Source organism: Megascapheus bottae, chromosome 13 (assembly GCF_031878675.1).
Source record: "Megascapheus bottae isolate mThoBot1 chromosome 13, mThoBot2.hap1, whole genome shotgun sequence".
Classification (NCBI taxonomy): domain Eukaryota; kingdom Metazoa; phylum Chordata; class Mammalia; order Rodentia; family Geomyidae; genus Megascapheus; species Megascapheus bottae.
The window spans coordinates 45,470,984-45,494,014 of record NC_143521.1 but is presented as its reverse complement, the minus strand read 5'-3'; positions in this window follow the sequence as shown (position 1 = coordinate 45,494,014).

Sequence of the window (23,031 nt, the reverse complement as noted above, 5' to 3'; positions counted from 1 at the left end):
TATGGTAGTTCTTAGCTAGCTCAAGTTTTATATGTGTGTCAATGTTCTGCTGTCATAGAGGGAACTATATGGTTTAGAACATTGTTTTATGAAGTTTTCAGGCTGACTTGCCTGCCTGCCTACCTTCTTTTCTCTTTCTTTCTTTCTTTCTTTCTTTCTTTCTTTCTTTCTTTCTTTCTTTCTTTCTTTCTTTCCTTCCTTCCTTCCTTCCTTCCTTCCTGCCTTCCTTCCTTCCTTCCTTCCTTCCTTCCTTCCTTCCTTCTCTCTCTTTCTCCTTCCTTCCTTCCTTCCTTCCTTCCTTCCTTCCTTCCTTCCTTCCTTCCTTCCTTTCCTGATACTGGGGTTTGAGCACACTCTTAGCTTTTTCACTCATAGCTGGGACTCTCCCACATGAGCTGTGCCCGTACTTTCCAATTTTTGAAGCCTGTTTGGAAATGAGAATTTCTTGGATTTGTCTGCCCAGGCTGGCTCTGAACCTTGATTCTCATATTTCAGATTCCTGCTAAGGTTATAGTATGAGCCCTTTACCCCTTGTTTGGGTCATTTAAAACAATAGATTACTTTGGGTAGCGTAGGTACATGACAACACTTCAGAACTCATTTGATTATGATGAAAATGTGTGGTCTCTCTCTCTCTCTTTTCTGTAGGCTGATTTCAACAGCTTTTTTTTTTTTTTTCCAGAGTGATACAGTCAGCTTCCAGGGGGCCCATTATTGTCTGAAGAGTCCTCTGAGTTAATGTCCAAGTCCTTTGGACCAATGAGATGATTTCTTCATTTTCACTGCTTGGGCCTAGCCTGGAATGATGGGTAGAACTAGACGCCTGCAAAAATCATTTTTTCCATGGAGCTTTCTCTATGGTGTTCTCAATGTCAAAGTGTCATACATCTTTCTCACAGTGAGTACCTAAAAAGATCAAGGTAGACATTAGTCTCAGGAAGCACTTCTGCTACAATCTGTTACTTACAAGCAAGTAGCTAACATAGTCAAATCTTTTTCTGTACTTGACTCACAAATCTTGCATATTTGGGAAAGCTGGCCTGGTTTCCACACGTGATTACTGAATTCTATCTCCAAGTTCTCTGGAGGCCTGGGCTCAGAAGCTACATAAGACACTATATTTAATGGAATAGACTTTAGTCCCAAGGCCAGCCCAGATTAAAGGAATGAGGATACAGGATTGTTGGAAAATAACATGTTGATATTTAATCTAAACCACGTTTTTTTTTCCTGCTTTTTAATTTATACTACATTGCTAGGGTTCCCACTTCAAAATAGCACAGATTAGGTGGCTAAAATGACAGAAATCTATTTTCTCTCAGCTCTGGAGGCTGAAACTCCAAGATCAGCACATTGGCAGATTTTGTTTTGTTCTTTCTAATGTATCCTCTCTGCTTGGCTTGCTGATAGCTTCCTTCTGTCTCTGTTTTCACATGGTCCTTCCTGAGTTCATATGAAACCTTGGTGTGTCTCTGTGTAGAAATCTTGTTCTGCACTGTTCTGCAATCTCACTTCTTCTGATATAAGCAACTTTCCCTCAGGCATGGCTAATAAGAAATAGAATGACTGATTCATAGTGGACATATGGCTCTAGGTAGGTGTCCTAACTTAGTTCCATATTGTATTGGAACTCTTTGCAGAGAATGTTCCCCTTTCTGTGTTGTTAAATTGGTAGACTATAATCTTGGATCTTCTGGTGAACATTGCTTTGTCATAATATGGGAAGAAACAGCTGGGAAATAAAACCAAAGGAGCAGAACCTGGATGTGAGAGTAAAAATAAATATCTTGATGATGTAATTCAAGCCTTACAATATACAGTAAAATTGAAGTCTAACTTGGCTTAAGTTTTCCTAGTGCTGAATTCAATACATTTTTAAGTTTTGGGGAAGGTGTTATAAAGGTGATGATCCAGAAAAAGTGGGTTTTCTGCTACATGGAATTGAGAGTCCAAATAGGTGCTCTCTAAAACAATTTGAATGTAGTCCATCTGATGCTTTAGCAAGTGAGTTTTAAGCAAACTGTATACCAGAACAATTTAGTCTAACTACCTGTCTCTACTGCACAACTGACCATCTTCAGTTCAGTGATGGTAAGTATTACTTCATAATTTTTATGGTCTAAGTTGAAATCCATTAAAATCACTAAACTCAAGGATGCTGAATGGAAAATAAATATATATTTAGATTCCCATTTGAATCATTTGTTGCTGAAACAGTAATATTCTCAAGTAATAATGACTACCAAGAAAAAATAATGATTCATTTACTTATGTAGCTTTAGTGACTTATGAATCCCATTTAAATCTTTTTTTGTTTCTTTCAGCATTGAGGATTAAATCCCAGAACCTTGAACATGCTACACATGTATACCACCATTGAATGACACCCTGTCCCCTTAAAATTTAAGTTACCTACATTCTATTTCAGGCTTGATTTTCTAGCTTCTTTTAAAATCCTACAGTTAATTTAATGATATCACAGGACAGGGTTATTTTCTACTTTTGTGAAATGTTACTTTAATAATAACTTTAATACTGCTAAAATATTTTCTAGTAAATATTTCCCGTTCTTTCATTTCTCTCTTCAGTTTTATTCCTGTATGTCCTTCAAGACAGATGATATATCATCTTTCAAAAACCCCTCCCGAAAGGCTACCTTTTAGATACTCATGTCTAGCTTTGAATGCATCTTGATGTTGCAGTTTGTAAGATCTCCTTACAAACCTGGTAAGGGTAGATTCTTTGTGTAGAGAGTACTGCTGCTCTGCTAGTTCTTAGATAAATGACCTTAAACCTCAGTTTCTTCATCTTCATACCAGTGATTGCTGTATTTACAGCAGAGGGTTGGCTGAGTATCTAATAAAGTCACTGAATTTACTAGCCACGCATATCAGCCATTCAAAAGTAAGATTTTCTGTCCTATCAGTTTAGGACTAGGTTGAGCATTTGTTGAGTAAGGGATTTTTGTTGTTGTTGTTGGTCGTGGGACTTGTACTCTGGGCCTGGGCACTGTCCCTGAACTCTTCAGCTCAAGGCTGGAGTTCTACCACTTGAGCATAGTGCCACTTGCAGTTTTCTGGTGGTTAATTGGCGATATGAGTCTCATAGACTTTAGTGCCTGGGCTAGCTTTGAACCTCGATCCTCAGATCTCAACCTTCTGAGCAGTTAGGATTACAGATGTGAAGCACTGGCACCTGTCTAGTAAGGGAATTATTAGAATATAATTCTTGAAAGATTTTCAAAATTCATAGAGTAGAATTTGTTTGTCACACATGGTAAACTTCCCTATGTATAGGCAGACTGGACTAGGGAACATTGGATGCTAAACAGTAATATAAGCACAGTACTTGATACATGTAATATGTACTTCAATAATAATTCAGTGATAAGATGAATCAACAAATAGGCAACCAGATCGGAAATATACAAATTGATGGGCTTAGATGACAGAGGGGTAGACTGCTGCTTCATCTGCTGAATGTCATTCTCTACCTGTCCCCAGCTGGGAAACGGTCATGGTACACAAGACCAGGGGTTCCTTTGAAATGTTGCTAATATCTGCTGAGGATACATGAACACACACACTTTTTTTAGACATAATGTTTTATTACATAGATTAATATGTATTTTGGCTACCATTTTCATAATTCTCCCCCATCTCACTCCAGCTTTTGCATCCCCTCAAGTTACCTGGTTTCATTTTCATGTTTGTACATTCAATAGTACAACTGTACTTGTCTACTTTCCACTGTCCATTTGCTTAGTCTTCCTTCTGCCTGTGTAGACCTACCCTATTCCTGACAGTACAATTCAGCATCCTTGTATTCATTTTTTAAAGTATAAGCTAGTTGTTTGAAGGAATGATACCATTATAATCCTTCAAACCCCTACCTTGTTCATTGTTTATGTTTACATTCATATGATGCCATATATGTTTTCATATGTATTTATAATTTAGATATAACTTTCCCCATATAAAAGAAAACATGTACCATTTTTATGTCTCAGCCTGACTGACTTTGCTTAAAATTCACTTAACATAATTTTTTCCAGGCCCAATCATTTCCCCTTGTGAATGAACAAAACATTCTTCTTTCTGAGGGATAAGTAAAATGTCATGTGCTTGTATGTGTATGTGTATGTGTGTATGTACGTATGTGTATACATGTGTGTTTGTGAACCACATATACTACTATGGGTGATGGTGTACACTTTAATTTGTGGCAATCATTGCAGATATTTGTACATAAAATCAACGTAGTATATAGTTGTATTTATCAAATATTTATAAGCAATATTTAGAAATCTTTCCTATCTTCTTTTTCCTTTTCTCTCTCAAAGCCTTTAACTTAGTTCCTTTCTCTCCAGTGATACTGTTACCATTCACCTCATACTTGGAATAATAAGTTAATATAATTTTGAAACATTTTTCTTACTCCAGCATAACTGATGATGATACATTCTTACCAACTCATCAGTAATGTAGTCTTAAGCCAAAAAAACTTAGGGATGGTACCCAATCTCTTCAAGCACCAGGACTGCCCATCCTCAAGGAAAAAAATAAACAGTTTTTCTTCTCTCCAGGAAACCACAGAATTCCATTTTTGTTCGCTGTGTACAAACAGCTAACAGTAGTTGACGCATTTGATGCATGTATAGAACTTTATCAGATCAGAATGCTTTCATACATATAGCCTCATTTAGTCCCCCAATTACATTGTACATGATAGGTTTTGTTATTTGCATCACACACACTTTTTAAAAACACCTATAATATCTCAAACTATGGCTGTAGAAGGAGGCTGGGTATTCAGGTGTCCCTCTTGCCTTCTTCCTGAATTACATGCCCATTGGTCAACAGTTTTTTTTGAAAGTTCTCACTTCAGAAGTTTAATACTTGCACATTTTTTTTTCTTCTAAAGGGCAAGGCTCATTTGGCTTGTCATATTTTTTTGAGTCAGCCTGGTGGGACAGGGGCCCATGTTGAAATGAGAAAGAGACATCATCTCATTGTGCCTTCCAGGGTTGGGGAGGGAGGCGCTTCTCCACTCTCCTGATGAGAACGTCCCTCAGGGTCCTCTCTGTCTCATCAAATTCTCCCTCTGCTTCCCTGATAGCAGCCCCACATGGGAGTTGTTCTCAACATCCCAAATCAATAACCACTACTGTCAGTCAGCCACAGGTCTCCTCAGCTGGACTGCTATGGGGGTTTTTTGGAGGGTGAGGCCCAGAGCTCTGGTTCACAGCCACCAGCTTAGTTTTCAGTGATGTTTGCTAATTCTCACCCTTAATTGCCTCATTAAGGAGGGAGACTCACACAGTATATATGCTTTTAGCCAGGTTGTCAGATTCTTTTGAAAGGGTTTAATGTCAATAAAACTTTCATTGTTGCCATTAGCCTAGTTAAGCAAGCATTTAACACACCCTGCTTGAGCACTGGATTCTCTGGGACACAGGTAGGTTATCTGCTAATTTCAATACTTAATCCAAGATAAAAAACCTTGATCGAAGTCTACAATGGTTAACTGTGCAGTGAGGCTGGAGGCAGTAAGGCAGGCAATGGAAAAATGAAAATGAATAATAGCTAGATGAACTCTAATGCATTGCTAAGGTGGGAAATTAGGTACACCATCCAACTTATTAAATACTTTAGTTCAAGTTTGAAAGCTTCGGGATAGTGTTAGTGTTATTATAATCTTCCTGTCCCGGCACATGCGTGCTGGGCTCTCTCCACCCTTGTTTCCTTCATGTCTGTGCATGGCTGCTTCTTTGTACTTCTTTTGGCTCTGCAGTGGTTTCTTTCTTTCCTTCATCTTTTTTTCCCCCTATCATGAGGTTTGAACTCAAGGCCTGGATTGCTGTCCCTGAGCTCTTTTGCTCTAAGCTAGCACTCTACCACTTTGAGCCACAGCTCCACTTCTGGTTTTTGAGTGGTTAATTGAAGATAGGAGTCTCATGGGGTCTTTTCTGTTCAGGCTGGCTTTGAACTGCAATCCGCAGATCAGTCTTCAGAGTTGCAAGGAGTACAGGTATGAGCACCAGCACAGGGCTTCTGCAGTGGTTTCTTCACCATCTTAGTAAAATGGCTCTTCCTGGGCTGGGAGTGTGGCTTAGTGGTAGAGTGCTTGCCTAACATGCATGAAGCCCAGGGTTCAATGCCTCAGTACCACACAAATAGAAAAATCCAGAAGCAGCACTGTGACTCAAGTGGTAGAGTGCTAGCCTTAAGCAAAAGGAACTCAGGGACAGTGCCCAGGCCCTCAGTTCAAGCCCCAGGACTGACTAAAAAAAGAAAAAAGAAAAAGAAAAGGCTCCTCTTACCTTTTCAGTCTATGTTTCCATGCTGCAGTGTCTGACATGGTAGTTGGCATTTATTTATTGTTTATCTCTTCTCTGAAAGAGAAAGGCCAGCATGTTGTGTTTATCTTTCTTTTTTGCCAGTCCTGGGGCTTAACCTCAGGACCTGTGCACTGTCCTTGGGCTTCTCAATGCTGGAGCTCTGCCACTTGAGTCACAGTACCACTTCCGGCTTTTTCTATGCATGTGGTACTGAGGAATTGAATGTGGATCTTTGTGCATGCTAGGCAAGCATTCTACCACTAGGCCAAACTCTCACTCCCTGCGTTTATCTTATCTCTGGCTAATAACCCAGAATAAGAGCAATGCTTGTCATATTGTAAGTGCTCACTAAACCCATGGCATTTGATGAGAGGAGTAATAAAAATCAGTGGGATTTTCCAAATACTTTCACCTAAATAAAGACATCATTTGCATTTTTGCCAGATCATTCCAGATACTGTTCTATAGATACTTTAGAGCAGGCTGCAGTTATTGTTGGTATTTCAAATAGAAAATAAAATGCACACAGTCCTGGTGGCTCACACCTGTAACCTAGCTACTCAGGAGGCTGAGATCTGAGGATCATAGTTCAAGTCCAATCTGGGCAGGGAAGTTGGTGAGATTCTTTTTTCCATTACATTTCTTTTATTGTAAAGGTGATATATTGAGTACATTTTTTCCATATATATTTTTATTACATTTCTTTTTGAACAGTGTTACTTCCTCCTTTATTCTCTCTCTCTCTCTCTCTCTCTCTCTCTCTCTCTCTCTCTCTCTCTCTCTCTCTCTCTCTCTTTCTCTCTCTCTCTCTCTCTCTCCCTCTCTCCCTCCCTCTCTCCCTTCCTCTATCTCTCTCTCTCTCCCTCTCTCTGTCTATCGCTCTCTCCTGGGCTTGAGCTCAGGGCCTGAGCACTGTCCTTGGACTTTCTCAGGGCCAGAGTTCTACCGCTTGAGCCTCAGTACCACTTCCGGCATTTGGTACTGAGGAATCGAACCTGGGTCTTCATGTATGCTAGGTAAGCACTCTACCACTTGGCCAAACTCCCGGTCCATAAGACCCTTATTTCCAAGTATTACCTAAAAACTGGAAACAGAGCTTTGGCTCAAAGTAGTACAGCCCTAGCCTTCAGGAAAAAAAAATGCTCAACCCTATGATTGACCAAAACAACAACAAAAAATCAAAATAAAACACTAGTTTTATTTCAACTGAACAGAAGACATGAAAATGGAGAAAAATGTAGGATTTTAAATAGCTCCTTCCTTCCTTCCATGGCAAGATTTATTATCTTTGCAAAAACAAAATCAAGAAACTACACCTGATGTCTGAGTTACTGCCATGAAAAATAACTTCTCTACCTCCCATTTTTTGTTGCTTGTAGCTTTTTAAAATGATGTTCCAGGTCTATTTTCTATTTGATATGTAATTCAGGAGGCTGTCGAGTATTTGTATTTAAGTGGAGTCACTATTTATCTTAACCTTTTCTAATGTGCTCTTGTCTCTCTCAGGTTTGAATTTTCATTAAAACACTACAGGACTGATACCTTCCCATCTTTTTACCTCTAGAACAAAACACCATCTTCTGGTTGGCTTCACCACAGTGTTTACTTCACGCGGTGCCAGGCACTTGGGAAATCCTCAGGTGTGCTGGCACGCCTAGTGCTTAGTGAGGCCTCAGTCTGGTTCATAAAACCATCTTCTCAGTATAACCTCACCTGTCTTTAGGAACTCTTTGATACCTTTCATAAGGACCCTATCCCATTTATAGGGCCTTACCCTCCTGACCTAACTTACCTTTCAGTGGTTCAGGTCAGTCATATCCCCCTCATTGGGGATTAAGTTTCAACATTTTGAGAAGTTGAGGAGAAAAACAAATTCACTCCATGACACCCACAGTTCATTGGCAAGTAGATTTTCTCAGCATGCCCAGAAGATGGCGCTGTGGCATTGCTGTTAGGAGCAGTTTCTAGTATTATCACCTGGTGCTGACTGACACGTTAGATCCTCCCTTGCATGAGTTGTGTGACCTTGGGCAGCTCACTTTCTAGGTATCTTGGTTTCTTTGTTTTTTAAAAAAAATGGAGATAATAATGGAAATGACTTCATGAGTCATGGATGGATTAAATGAGGTAATTCAAGGGTTCAAATAGCGCTTGGCATGAAGTAAACCCACTCTACTAGCTCTCATTGTGAGAGACAGACAGATACACGACAGGTTGGGGGGCTGGGGAAATACAGATAGAGAAATGGAGAGAGACAGAGACCGATTTCATTCTTGCAACATTGTCAATTCCCAATCTGCCATTCTGCTTGACCTTGGAAAATGGCAAATCACACAGATGATCACAAAAATCGCCCCCTGGAGACATCAAGTGAATGTGACACCAATAGAGTTGTTTGCTGAGTTAGCTCCCTCCACAGGGCGCTTGGGAACTCATATCTCATGTCTGACATTTCCAGCCATGGAGATAAAGGGTGGTAAGAGGCCCAAGGCCTAGGTGGCCTCACCCAACCTGGCTCATTGAGGGAAGCAGCCAGGCTATTAAGGTCTGATGAGGAGCCCAGAGCAGCTGTGTTTGACAGCAGCTGTGTTTGACAAGCTCCTTTCCACTGTTGGGTGGGGTTTGTCTAAATAGTGATATCTCCCCTGCTAGGTGCCTGCTGGGTCCTCACATGCCAGTCACATTTTGATAATCATTTAATCTTTATTTATTCTACACCACCTGTGGTGTAGATAATCATGCTTCTAGGAGGGGATGGGATAGAAGCAAGGTAGAACTGGGGGCTGGATCCCTATAGGATCCTCTGTTAATGAGAGTTGTGCCAGTTTCTATGACTCTACAAATGACCTCACAGATCTGATTTATAGACAAATCTGGCATTGTGAATTAACAGAATAAGAGAAAAATGGAGGAAACTTCCACTTTGGGGGCTCTGCCAAAAACTTTATCTTTCTGTTTTGTTTATTTTCTTATTACCCATCCTTTGCTCTAAGTGTGTTTCTGTTCATCTATTTTGTAAGGGTGATAAAGGATTTGAAGAGAGCAAAAGAGAGCAGAGGCTTTATAAATTTCCTCGGCGAACCTGGCCTCTCTTCCTAGATGGAATTTGACATTTTAAATTTAATTCGTATTATTTTTTTAATTTATGAAATTGACTTTAGGCTTTGATGTGAAGGTTATGGTGGCATGATAAAAATAAAGGAGATGGTCTTCTATTCATTTATTCTTCTTGTAAATGCAGGCCCTTGTACATACTAGGCAGATGCGCTATCATTGGACTATATTTCCAGCCTAGATCTAAAGTTATTATTTTTTTAAAGAAGTTTTTATTTTTGCCAGTCTTGGGGCTTGCACTCAGGGCCTGAGCACTGTCCTTGCACTTTCTCAAGGCTAGCACTCTACCACCTGAGCCACAGCACCATTTCCAACTTTTTCTATGTGTGTGGCACAGAGGAATTGAACCCAGGTCTTTGTGCATGCTGGGCAAGCACTCTACCACTAGGTCAAACTCTGGTTCCCCCACCCATTTTTTTTAGAATTAAAAAAAAAAGTATTTGCTTTAAGTAGTTGTGTAAAAGCAGTTGTAGCAAAGCAGTTCATTAATATAATACATCTTGGTCATTTCCTACTCCCCACTCCTTCCCTCACTCTTCTTCATTTTGTAGAATATATGTTGTATTCTTGACTGCTTTCTCCTCTTCTCTTTATTTGTCTGCCTCTTTTGTCTGTTTATCCCATTTGAGTATCTGCTTCCTGGTGTTTTATTTCGCTGAACTTTGATTTTGCCTTTCTAAGGAATTTCACTTAATACATGTGCATGCATTTACATATTATCGAATGCACATACTTAGGAATTTGTAAGCTAAATCTAGTTTTCACATGGAAGGAAAAACCTGGGTCCTTTTTCTCTCTGGGCCTGACTTCACTTAACATACAGTCTTTTCAGAATCTTTTCATTACACTACAAATGGTACAATATCATTCTTTCTGATGGATGAGTAAAATTCCATTGTGTTCATATACCACATTTTCTTAACCCATTCATCCATTGAAGGGCACCGGATACAAGCTAAAATTTTCTTTCTCATCTAAAGTTGCTTGAGTCTTTGGGTACAGAGTCCATGGAGAGGAAAAGTCAATTATAGCATTGGAATTCGCATGATTTCTGCTTGACTTTTGAGCTTCTTAAAGTAATCTCTTTAGCTCAAGAGACTTTAGTATCTTTTATTTTTTTCTGAAGACCTAATTCTTGTGTGTGTTTATCAATTTTGCCTGGGTGATTTTTTTTCTTTCTTTTTTCTTCCTTTTCAATTGTTTAGTGCTGGTACTAGGGCTTGAATTCAGGGCCCCACAATTTCTCTTGGCTTTTTCACTAAAGGCTGGCATTCTATTACTTGAGTCACATCTCCACTTCTGTTTCTTTTTGTTAATTGATTGGAGATAAGAATCTGATATATCTGCCGCATCTAGCTTCGAACTGAAATCCTCAGATCTCAGCCTTGTGAGTAAAAGGATCTCTAATCTACCTATTTAATGCCTATAGCATGAGCCACCAGTGCCCGGTTGGCTTGGTGAGTTTTTAAACATATGGATTATTCTACAAAAGAAAAAGTCATGTGATCTTTATCTTCTTTAGTGTGCAAATTAAGAAAAGAAAAAAAAAAACCTCAGTGCAGGGAAATAGAGGTATTCTATGATGTTGATGGATTCTTAATCACCTGAGAATCTAGCTAGTGGATGCCCTGCCTTTGCCTTTCTGTTTAATTCTAATTTAGATCTTGGCATTTGGCCCTGAGCTTATACTGAGGACTGAGAAGAAATGGAGTTTCCTAAGGCACTACTGAAGAGACCATAGTCTACGTTAGTTAGCATCTATCATGGAAAGGTCTAGACAGGACCTTCTGTTTAGACCTGTCCTGTCTACATAAGGCTACTAAGTGCTTCTCAGTGTGACTGAGAAACTTGCATTTGTTTAGTTTTTAATTAACTCCAAGTTAAAAGTGAACGCTAAGCAATAGGAAAGTTTTTAAGCATATCAGAGCAATTTGAGTGTACAAATCTACTTTTTCCAGCTATATACTTTATGAAATCTAAATATAGGTCAACAATTTTTGATGAAAATTTAGCATTTCTGGTTAAACAGGCTTTGAGTATAAAATGCTCATCATACTTTGAAGGCTTAGTATGAAAAAAAACTATAATGCTTTTGTGTGTTGGTTATGATAATATTTTGGACATACTGGTTTGAATAAAGTGCTATTAAAATGAATGACACTTTATTTTATTAGGAATGTGGCTGTTTAATTTTTCATTATTAGATGTGACAATTAGCAAACTTAAAATTTTGTATGTAACTCTCATGATATTTCTATAAGGTTAGCTTTGAAATACACTAAAGTTTTAGGGAAGAATTTTGTTTCTTCTAAAGAATTAGTATATAGGAAATGGTGCTCTGGCTCGAGTGGTAGAGCAGTAGCCTTGTGCTGAAGAACTCAGGGACAGTGCCCAGGCCCAGAGTTCGAGCCCCATGACCGACAATAAAACAAAACAAAACCACAAAACAAAACCTCCCCAACCCACCCAAGAACTAGCATATATTTTGCTTTTTTTTCCCCCAAAGACAACAGTGAGGTTATAATTAATTTCTCCAGAAAAGGAAAGCCCTTGACCATCAGAACTTCATAGTTCCATTCTGACTTAGCATTTGCTTAATTTAAAATCACATCACTTTCACATCTTCATTTCATTTCTACTTCTGCTTTTCTTTTTTGTGGGTCATGGGGCTTGAACTTGGCCTGGGCACTGTCCCTGAGATCTTCAGCTTAAGGCTACTGCCCTACCCTGAGGCCTGGGTATTGTCCCTGAACTCTTCAGCTTAAGGATATGGCCCTATCCTGGAGCCAAGCTTCCCATTTTCTAGACATTAATTGGAGATAAGAGTCTCAGGTCCTTTTGTACCTGGGCTGGCTTTGAACCTGCTCTTTCAAAAAAATTATTTTATTTTTTATTGTCAGGTAATATATAGAAGGGTTACCGTTACATTTGCCAGATTATAGTGTGTTAGTTCTCACACATTGATACCCTTCTCATGTTTTTCTCCCATCACTTCTACTCTGACATAGTAGTTCCTAGTATGTCATGATTTTCCTGTGCCATGGTTTAGCTTAGTGGCTAGCTGTGTCATTCATCTTGCTTGTGTTCTTCTGAAAAATACTATCTTGTGCTACTGTGGGCCTGTCATATGGTTTTTTCTACAAACCCATCCAGGTTATAAACATGGTGGGACATGGACAATGGCCTGACAGAGCCCTTACATGGGAGACAAGAGACAGAAATATGAAGGAATTGGTTTTGTGAGCATTTACATCTGTGGAGAGTTCAAACTGAGTCTTCTATTTCAAAATGCCACTCCATCGTATGGTTAGTTTCCAAGATCTAGAAATCTTTCCCGGAGGGTTTTTAATAGAAGAACCTTGCCTTGCACTAATTGAATGTCACCACTCACCTGATAATGTCAGCAGAGCTGGACGTTATCATCAGGGAATGACTTCCTGCAGTGGATAATGCTGGGTACGACATGAAAGATGGTGATAATATGGCCAGGAATGGTACCACAATTGATTAGCCAGTATACAGAATTTATAATCCTTCAGTCTAGTTTTGTTTTTGACTAGTGAATCCCAGCCCTTGGGCTACATGAAAAGGTCAACTAGTCTTATCAACTAGACTATGATACTAAAATGCCACTGGATTTGGAATTAGAGAGTTGTAGGTTAGAATTACAATTCTCCATTTGGGCCCAGTGACTCTTCATGGATGACACTAAAACTTCCCATACCTCATTTTCTCTCACAAGTCTGCAGGGAAACCATGTGTGAATGGAAACTAGGCTGGATCTGGCTCATAACACCATTACATACCTTTCTTCTGTCCTTGCCATTCTTTCTTCCCCTGGTGGTATCTGGGGCTCAAGGCTTCCCTATGTGCTGACTCACCTGTCTCTAGCCTGCTGCCACCTGTCAGCTGCCAGCATCATTTGCACTTGGGGAACAGTTAACTTGTTCGTGTCTGGCATGTTCCTCTTCTCTCCTGTATGTGAGCTTTGGAGCAGGTAAAGATGTAAGGCTTAGCAAGTAACACATCAGGAAAGTGATTCTTTCTCATACTTAGACATAGAATTGAAATTGGATGCCTGTCTGTCTGAATGTAACTCCTGCCAAGCTTAGCAGCAATCACGTTAGAACAGCAATCATCCTTTGACTTCAGATTTTGGAAACTCTGATGCATAACATGGCCTAGAATGGTTGATTAAGTCCTCTAAGGAATTTCTCCCACATTTGGGAAGGAGCCAAGCAGTTGTTGGAGAGAGCCACCCTGGATTGTGGCTCAGCTTTCTGGGTTCTGCTAAGAACCATGTTTTATGTGATGGAATTTTTCTTTGTATCATAGACCATGGCATATTCATTAGACTTTAGTTAATAATAAAGTATTTCTATGAGAGTGAGGGATAAAATATAAAATATATTCAAGTTTACACTAGACTTTATACTGAGCATAAAGCTCCTTGTTTTTATATGTTATTCCAAAATCAAGAATAGAACACTCGGCTGGATTCTTGCCTGTCCAGTGAGTATATGATCCCATCCATTCAAGGAAGGCTATTATAAAGTTAGTAGTTGAGATACTCAGATGAGCAGAGGAAAGCAAACCAAACCAACCTAAGTTGAAAATTGATGAAGAAACAATTTCATTTTATCCTAGAGTTTACCTAAACCCTTCAGTGTCTTTTCATCCAAATAAATGTCCATTTTATAAAGAGGAAAGAATTAGTCTTGTCAGTTATTTGAAGAGCACGCAAAGAAAAATGTTTATTCATTTTTCTTACTCAGATTTTCATCACACAATCCACCCATCCATTTGTTCATTCCTTGATTCATCTACCAGAGAATGAATGAATTTGTTCTTTAATCAGCAAATATGTACCAATTACTCTGAATAAATAAATAGTAAGCTTCTAGTCTATCAGTCAGGTCATGTTTTAAGTATTGGAAATAAACAATGTGTGAATGTTAGAGATTTTCTGAAAACTGAGTTTCAAGGAGAGGCCATGAGGATGTAAAGGAAAGAATGGCCTGGAGAGAGACTGTTGTTGAAGGAAAAGGGTGGGTGTTGAGGTAAACATCCACGCTTCCCTTGCAACTGCCTCAGATGTAATAAATACTTGGGAACTGTTTGTTCAATAAAAAATAGATTTTTTTTGAGAATCAGTTCATCATCTGCCCTAACAATAGGGTCTGTTATTTGGCTCTTATTGAACTCCTTCCTAACCTACTGAATCTACTGAAGGACTCTGTGTCACAGGAAACACTTAAAGATCAAATTCATGAGCTGCTTGAAACATCTGGGTCAAGGATACAATCTCAAAGCATTCCTTTGGACCAAGTACAAGCACAGATATCAGTTTGACTTGCCTGTGGCCAACCTTGTTCATGGCTTTAAAATATGGGCTTTTGATACATGTTTAAATACATTTGTCTCAGGAAGATTTGCTGATAAGCCTTGTGTGTGTGCTGCTTCTCTGAGCTACATAGCAGAATTAAAATTCCTACTTTCTCCAACATGTTTTGCAAAAAAGAGAAATGACTGGAAAGATTCTGAGGGTTTGCTTTCTTGTTTGCTGTTATGGGATGGGTGAGGAAAAATGCTGGGTTGAAATAGCCCATCCTGAAACAAAAGGCACCTTTTTTTCTCATATGCAAAAGTTAGACCAAATTACACACACATATATGTATATATCTCTCTATATATACATATATTATACAGGGCCATGTGCACCTATGTGTACATAAATATACTAACCAAATATGCAGGAAGACTGAGACCTGAGGATCATGGTTCAAAGCTGACCCAGGTATTAAAAAGTCCATGAGACTCTTATCTCCAATTAACCTCTAGAAAACCTGAAGTGGGACTGTAGCTCAAGAAATAGGGTGGTAGCCTTGAGCTGAGGAGCTCAGGGACAGTGCCTAGACTCAGGATTCAAGCCCTATGACCCACCAGAAGAAAAAAAAATCCTCTCATGAATTAAAAGGCCATTTTAAACCCTTTATCTTTTTTTTTTCGAAGTGAAAGTCAATGTTTTGTCATTTTGAGGCAACATTTAAGAATCTAAATATCTGCTCTTACTCACTACAATAGCTACTTTATTGCTTGGGGGAAATTTATGTAAGATCTTTAAAAAAACCCCCAGCAGATTGATCCCCAAGAGGAAAATAGCATTTTGCTGTAAACTGTTTTCCACTGTAAACCCTCGAGGTTCTGAGGTTTCGGAGTGAATTTCAGCCACACTGTCTGTCTCTTGGTGAGATAGTTTCATTCAAGCTAGGTTGGGTCCCCTTTCACTGTGGAAAACATTTGGAAAAGGAAATAACTTCTGGCCAAGTGCCCGGATGCTATGTTCTACACAGTATGGAAGGGAAGAGAAGCCATGACACAGCTGCTTGGAGGAGTCCTGGAACTCATGGAGATTTTTACCTTGGTGACCTGCCTCTGCTGTTAGAGAACTTGACTCCAAAAGCTCTTTAAACTGGGGAGGGCCATACTGCCCATTGATTCTTTCCAAATTTTCTTTTAAAAGTGTTTTTTTAAACCTTATTTACTTATTTATTAATTTAATTTTTGTGCTGGCCCTGTCTCTGATCTTTTTTTATTGCTCAAAGCTATAACTCTACTTGAGCCACTGTTCCACTTTGGTGTGTGTGTGTGTTTGTGTGTGTGCGAGCAAGCAAATATAAGAGTTTTATTGCTAGGATTATAGGCTTGAGCCATGAGTGCTTAGCAAAATATGCTATTTTAACCACTTTTAGGTACCATAATTAATCCTTTTCACTATCCCCCCACCCAACAAGCAACCATTAAGCTGTAACTATTAATTTCTTCTTCTTGCAAACTGTGGTTAAGCCCTCATTTACTTTGAATGAACTTGTCTTTGCTCATGATATCAAATGAACACAATATGCAATCTTTGCTCTTCTGTACAAGGCAACATGTTTTCAAAGTTCCTCCATTTTGAATCTGTCGCTGAGTAATATTTTATTGCATGCATTGAGGACACTGTTTATTCATCTCTGGATGGAAACATGGATCGTGTTTACCTTTTGGCTATTGTAAATAGTGATGAGGCATTGAATATTGGCATACAATTTTCTGATTCCCTGGTTTTATTTTTTTGGGGTGCACAACTGGAAGTGGGATTGGTAGGTACATGGTAATTTAGCATTTACTTATTTCAGGGAAACTGCTCAAATGTTCCTGTGCTTACTTCACAGATGTATATTCCTGCAACAATATAGGGCTCCGATTTCTTCACATGCTTGCCAGCATTGGTTTCTCTAAAGTATTAGCTTTTTTCATATTTTTTTATTGTAATTAATAGAGGGGTTTGGTTATATTCACCAGATAGAAAGAGCTTTACTCCACACACACATTGATACCCCTTCTCATGTTTTTGTCCCCATTTCCCTCCCCCACCCCTTCCACTCATCTTGTTTTCCCCCAGTATTAGCTTATAATTAGCATTTTAGTATGTGTGCAATGATATCTGACTGTGATTTTGGTTTTGTTTCCCAAATGGCTGATGGTGTTGAATATTTTTTATAGCCTTATTGCTTTTTTTCTATATCTTCCTTGCTAAAATGTCTATTCATGTCTTTGAAATTTTAAATGGCATTATTTCTTGTTGAGTTTAGAAGAACTTTATATATTCTAGAAATTAGATTTTTTATGAGATGTGATTTACAAATATTTTCCTCTGTTTCTTATGTTTTCATCTCACTTTCTTGATACTATCTGTCTGTGCTCAGACATTTTTATTTTGGTGAAGTCTAAATTATCTTTTTCCTTTTGTTGCTTATGCTTTTATCTTTCTATCCAAGATGACATCGCCAAATTAAGATCACACAGATCTGTTGCTTTCAGAATTTCACAGTTTTCACTTTTATAGTTAGGCCATTGATCCAGTTTGAATTTTTGTATACAATATGAGTAATATGAGTTAGTGGTCCAACTGCACTTCTTTTTTTGGCACATGGAAATCTAGTTGCTCCTACCTACTGTTCATTTATTCTTTCTATAGATAGTTTCCCTCTCTTGTCTAAGCTTTTAAAACTCACAGAATTTATTCTTGCCAATATATTAAAAAAAAGAAGGCCAAATGAAATGCTCACATTTTAAGGGTCTCCTATCTCTGACATTTATTTGCTCCACAGAGTAGGAACTCTACAAATGGCTTTTGCTTGGGAGGATTTGACAAAACAACTTTTTCTTTTGTGAAGATCCACCTGTGACCGAGAGTCTATTACTTTTCTAAACACCTTGCTATTGAGCTTTCCCAATGTCTTTTAGGGTCAGAGCATCGCTTGTACAGGGGTTTGCAGGTCAGAACTCAGCTTGACTTGGCTCTAGCTCCTGAGATACTAGCAGGGTAATCAAGGACTCAGAAGACAACCCAGACTTGCATACTGACTGAGGGGCTTCAAAGAGAGGGGCATCTCTCAGAAAAATGCCTCTGGTAGAACCTCGAGGATTGCAATCATGTCTGCTCATCTTTGCACACTTCCTTTTTGCATCAGGAAATTTGTGGGTTTTTCTCTTTTATGAGGCAGCTTTTTTATTCTCCCTTAACGAAGGGTAATTTTTCCTATAGGAAAGCTGTAATTTTCTTCACTCATTTTATTTTAAGGAAGAGTAATGAGTATCTATTATAGGTTAAGCATTTTACTAGGCATTGGGAATCCCAGGAAGAATAAGACACTGTTGACGGTTTCTGGGAAGCTTAACCCTGCGGGATGGGAGCTAGATATGTATGTATTCAGCTCTACTATTCTAAATTATTGAAGACTGAAGATGCAGCTTTCTAGAGTGTACACGAGTAGCTATGTTTCATACAGGGAGGCATGCCTCTTCTCACCCCAAATGCTCTACCTCAAATTCTAGCTCTGCCTCTTAATAGAAGTCATGAAATGGATTACTTACATTCTCAGGGTCTTGGTTTTTTCCTTTGTAGAATGGGAGTGATCATATCTCACTCAAAGGGTGGTCATGTAAGTTGGAAGAGATAAAATTGATGGACGTTTCTTTTGAACACAACACAAGCACTCAAGAGCTTCTGCCTGTGGATCTGCAGTTGTCTTTATTTTTAAATGAACATAAATGAATTATCCAAAATAATGAGTTTTGCTGGGATATTGCCATACATGTACATGCACACTTAAAAAAATCTGATCCTAGCACTCTACCACTTAAGCTACCATGCTACCTTCATCTTTTCCTGAGTAGTTTATTTGAGGTAAGAGTCTCATGGACTTTTCTACATGGGGTCACTTGGGATTTTGCTCCTCAGATCTCAGCCTCCTGAGCAGCTAACAGGTGTGAGCCTCTGGCGTCCAGTTCAGAGTTTGTTTGTTTAAGTCTAGTCTTTCTAATGGTTGTCTCACACTAAGACAGACTTGTCTACATTTTATAGAAGACATCGTGTCCATGTAATTGATGAATAGTGGTGCTGGAATTTGAAGCCAGGCAGTTTATACACGAACTTCTATTTGTAGTTTATTCACAAACGTGTGTGTGTGTGTGTGCGTGTGCACAAATGTGTATACACATTTGTGTGTGCCAGTACTGGGCTTGACCTCAGGGTCATGTGCGTTTTCCATTTAAGGCTGGTGCTTTACTTCTTGAACAAAACCTCCACTTTCAGCTTTTGCTGGCTAAGTTGAGATACAAGATACAAATCTTCTGGATTTGTCTGTCCACATTTTTTTGATCCTTGATCCTCATATCTCAACCTGTTGGGTAGGTAGGATTACAGCTGTGAGCCACCTCTGCTGAGCTCACAGACTTATCTTTCTCACTGCTATCATCTACTGCCTCTTATCTACAGTACTAATGTTCCATGGTCACACATTTGAAATAATTAATTATGTGAATTTGAGATGATCTAGAAAGGTTTCCTCAGAGGAATTAGACCTTGAGCTTGGCTTGAAGGCATAATAGGAAAAAAAAAAGCAAAAAGACTTTGGGTTCTGTCTCTCACTTTCTCTCTAATATACACACACACACTGCTGCATTAACACTCAGTGGAAGGAAAACAGTATTTTGATTGTTTTTTAAATGCCCTGGGGTTAAAGCAGATCTGCCAACCTCCTCCTGATAGTTATTAAACCTGACTATGCTATGTTTCTCTACCCTTCATTGTTTCACTGTTCAACACTGTGAGTGACAAGAGTCTCCCACGAGAGCTGTGGGGGGCTGTGGAGGATGAGGCTCCCGTGGAGGTCTTGTCACTCAGGGGTAGGACTCTCATTACCTTTGGCAGGATGTGGAAATTGTAGGTTAAAAGGGGGCAGAAGTTGAATTTGCTTCTCTGAGGCTATCCTTAGGTTTTCAATAAATACTCTTGATATAGGAGAATTGTCAACCTTCATCCCCCAAAGCCTTGCAATCTGATAAAAATGGCAGCTTACACTGCCCAAGTGAGAACTCTGCAAGCTGTAAGTCCATCTGCTGACTTATTGATAGCATGCGCAGTACGTGGTTAGGGGAATGAGTTCAATTTGTACGCCCGATGATTGTGGGAGCAAAGTTTTCTAAAATGACTGACAGCGCCGGGTATATTGAGATCTTTTTAGTCCCAGCATTAATATATTATGAACTGTGAGAAGATTAAAGCCTCATTTACATAACCTGAGATAAAAGGAGGTGAAATATTGTAATTATCCTTTCAAGCTAAATTTTCACTGCTATTTAAATTAACCTATGAGGAGAGCAAGTTAACCCCAAGGAGAGCTCTAGCCCCATAAAGCTTATTTGTGAAATCAGGAGTGTTTATAAACTGACCCGTCCAGTGGGCCATGGGGATGTGAGCTGCAGGTGGAGGATGACAGCCAACCAAGGAGGCTGTACTGCTGTAGGGCATTTTAAATTTTCTCCAATGATGTTTTATTTTTATTTGGGCAAAATAGACAAGGTTATTATAGTTGGCCATGCTTCCTTGATTTTTTTCAATGTAGTGAGATAGAAAGATCAATGATCCAAACACAGAAAATGTGTTTTCTCTGCTATATGAAGTCACTTAGCTCCTCGGAGGCTTAGTTTGCTTAATTTCCAACTGGCCTGATAATACTACCAATTCCAAAATGCTACAGTTCTCAAAGACAGCTTATAGATGGTACCAGAAACACACATAGTTAACTAATACTTAAAATCCTAGAGTGTCACAAAATCAATCCTTAAACACTAATTTAAAAAAACTTGAAGCTTCTGAACTTGTGAGTCATCCAAACCAGAGTATTCTAATACATGCCTTTATTTTAGCATTAAGGAAAGTATCAGAAAGTTGTCGCTTGTCTGATGTGTGTGACGACGTAAGTGTGAGCGCGTGCACACACGCGCGTGTGCACACACACACATTCTGATATTAGGGCTTGAAGTGAAGGCTTTAAACTTACACTTGGCATTTTTGCTCAAGGCTGGTGCTCTACCACTTGGGCCACATCTCCAGTTCTAGCTTTTGGCCTGTTAATTAGAGATAAGAGTCTTTCAGATTTGTCTGCCTGGGTTGGCTTAGAACTATGATGATCAGATCTCAGCTTCTTAGGTAGCTACAATTACAAGCACCAAATTTCCCATCTGATGGAATGAGGGCCTTGGTTTGTCACTCTTGCTGGCTGAGAGCTTTGCTTGGTTCTTTGTAGATGTCTAAAAGTTGGCAGCCAGATTCCTTCTAATGGTAGAGGAGTCAGAGAATGAACACTACAGCCACAGTCTTTCTAGAAGCTGATCTAGAAAGACTGCCATCATGACTTTGGCAGTCTATTTATTAGAAGCAATTCAGTAATTGTAAATCACTCTGCAAGGGAGAAGATTGCATGCCGTCCTGGGTGTTTTGAGGCAGGGATCTGAGCAGTTATCTGAAACAGCACTGAATCTTCCTTCAAGTTATTGCAGGGGAAAAATAAACTATCATAGCAATTCTTCAGTGTTTTTCATGGGATGGACAAATAATCTTTATGTCTGGATTCCATTATATTTGGCAACGGTAAATTCTAGTCCTGTCTTGAAATACTGATAATTTTCATGACTTTAACAGACTTTATAGAAGACTATAATAATGTGATGGTTATTAATGAGGCCCAAAAGGTAGGCTACCCTATAAGCTGAGATGTCTCCTACATGGGCTACAGATGGGGGGTGGTGGTCACAATTTATTAATCTTCTTTGTCTTTGGCATTTTTCATCTTGGCTATTTCTGGAGCAATTCTATGTGAGGCATGAAAAGGAATAGTACTAGTTCTGAGCCAAGTAGCTAAGTGGACATAACTATCTCTATGCCTGATAGTCTTCCCTTTTGTGTTCTCATCATCTCTGCCAACTCTTGCTGGCAAGAAAAGAATCTGAAAGCAGCAACTTGAGTCACATCCAGGTATTAGCTTGTCCAGTGATATTTACATTTTTAAGCTTGGATTTTTAGAAGGAAAAGCTTTGTCTTCTGGTGCAAGGATTTCAGAGAGCAGGTGGGAAGCTGTTTCCCCTCTAGAGGTAGCCTGCAGAGGGATAGGGCCTCCATTGGCCCAGTGTGTAAGTAGGCAATTGTCCTCCTTCCTTAAAGATGGAGTGTAGCTTGTGTCCTCAACCCAGAGTCATGGAGCCATGCAGCCAAGCTTAAGGTCATTGCATAAATAAAACCTCTGTTTCATTTGGAAAAAACTCCTACTATTTTTAAATAGTGGGGAAAACAAAGGAAAAAAGATTGAACTTCTTTTGGGAGGTAGTGGATGGAGACAGTACTAGTATTAATATGTCTGAGTGCAGAGTCCTAAGTGAGACAGAATTTGTGGCTTTGGGGCTAGGCAGGAAGTGAACGGACAGGAATATGTGCTGTGCGGTTCAGAATTCTCTTCGTTTTTATCCCTGAGAAGAGGTTGTTATTATTTGTAGTTTGGAAACAAGAAGACATAGGCTAAGAGTAATTAGGTGAGGTTGACCCCTGTCTCCTGAGGTTGCAGTTGGCACTAGAGGGGTTAAAAACACAGTGGATTTGATAAATGCCTATCGTTACCATTATGATTACTACTCTCCTCCGAGGTCATGCAGTCCGGGATTTGCTGGCTAAGAATATGAGTCAGGATATTTGACTCAACCTTTTCTGCTTCCTCTCAAATTAGCAAGTGGATAGTTAGTGATGGAAGGTTGATTCAGATGGGTGAGAGAGCAAGGGAGGGAAGGGAAGAATTGCAAGTTGGGGAGGAAACAAGGCCAGGAGCAGCTGAAGAGTGTGGGAGTTGATATAGTCAGACATGAATTGCTGGAGGGTTTTAAAGTCATCTGTGATTTATTTGAATCTGATAGGATAGTGAATGCCAGGGGCAGAAGTTAGGAGAGTGTATTATTTGGTCAAAGCAGGGGTGAAGGAAAAGTTTCAGAAATGTCCTTGTCAGCTATTACTAATATGAAAAACGCGCAAGCAGATCCTATTTAAAATACCAATACCTGGACTAGGAGAAAACAGCAGGCACATAATACCATAGAATTTATTAAATAAATATTGGATACACAATGGTGCTTCACTTTGTGGCCACTATTTCTCCAGACTTAGAATTCATGGTGTGTTGAGTAGAAATTGTATTGATGGCATC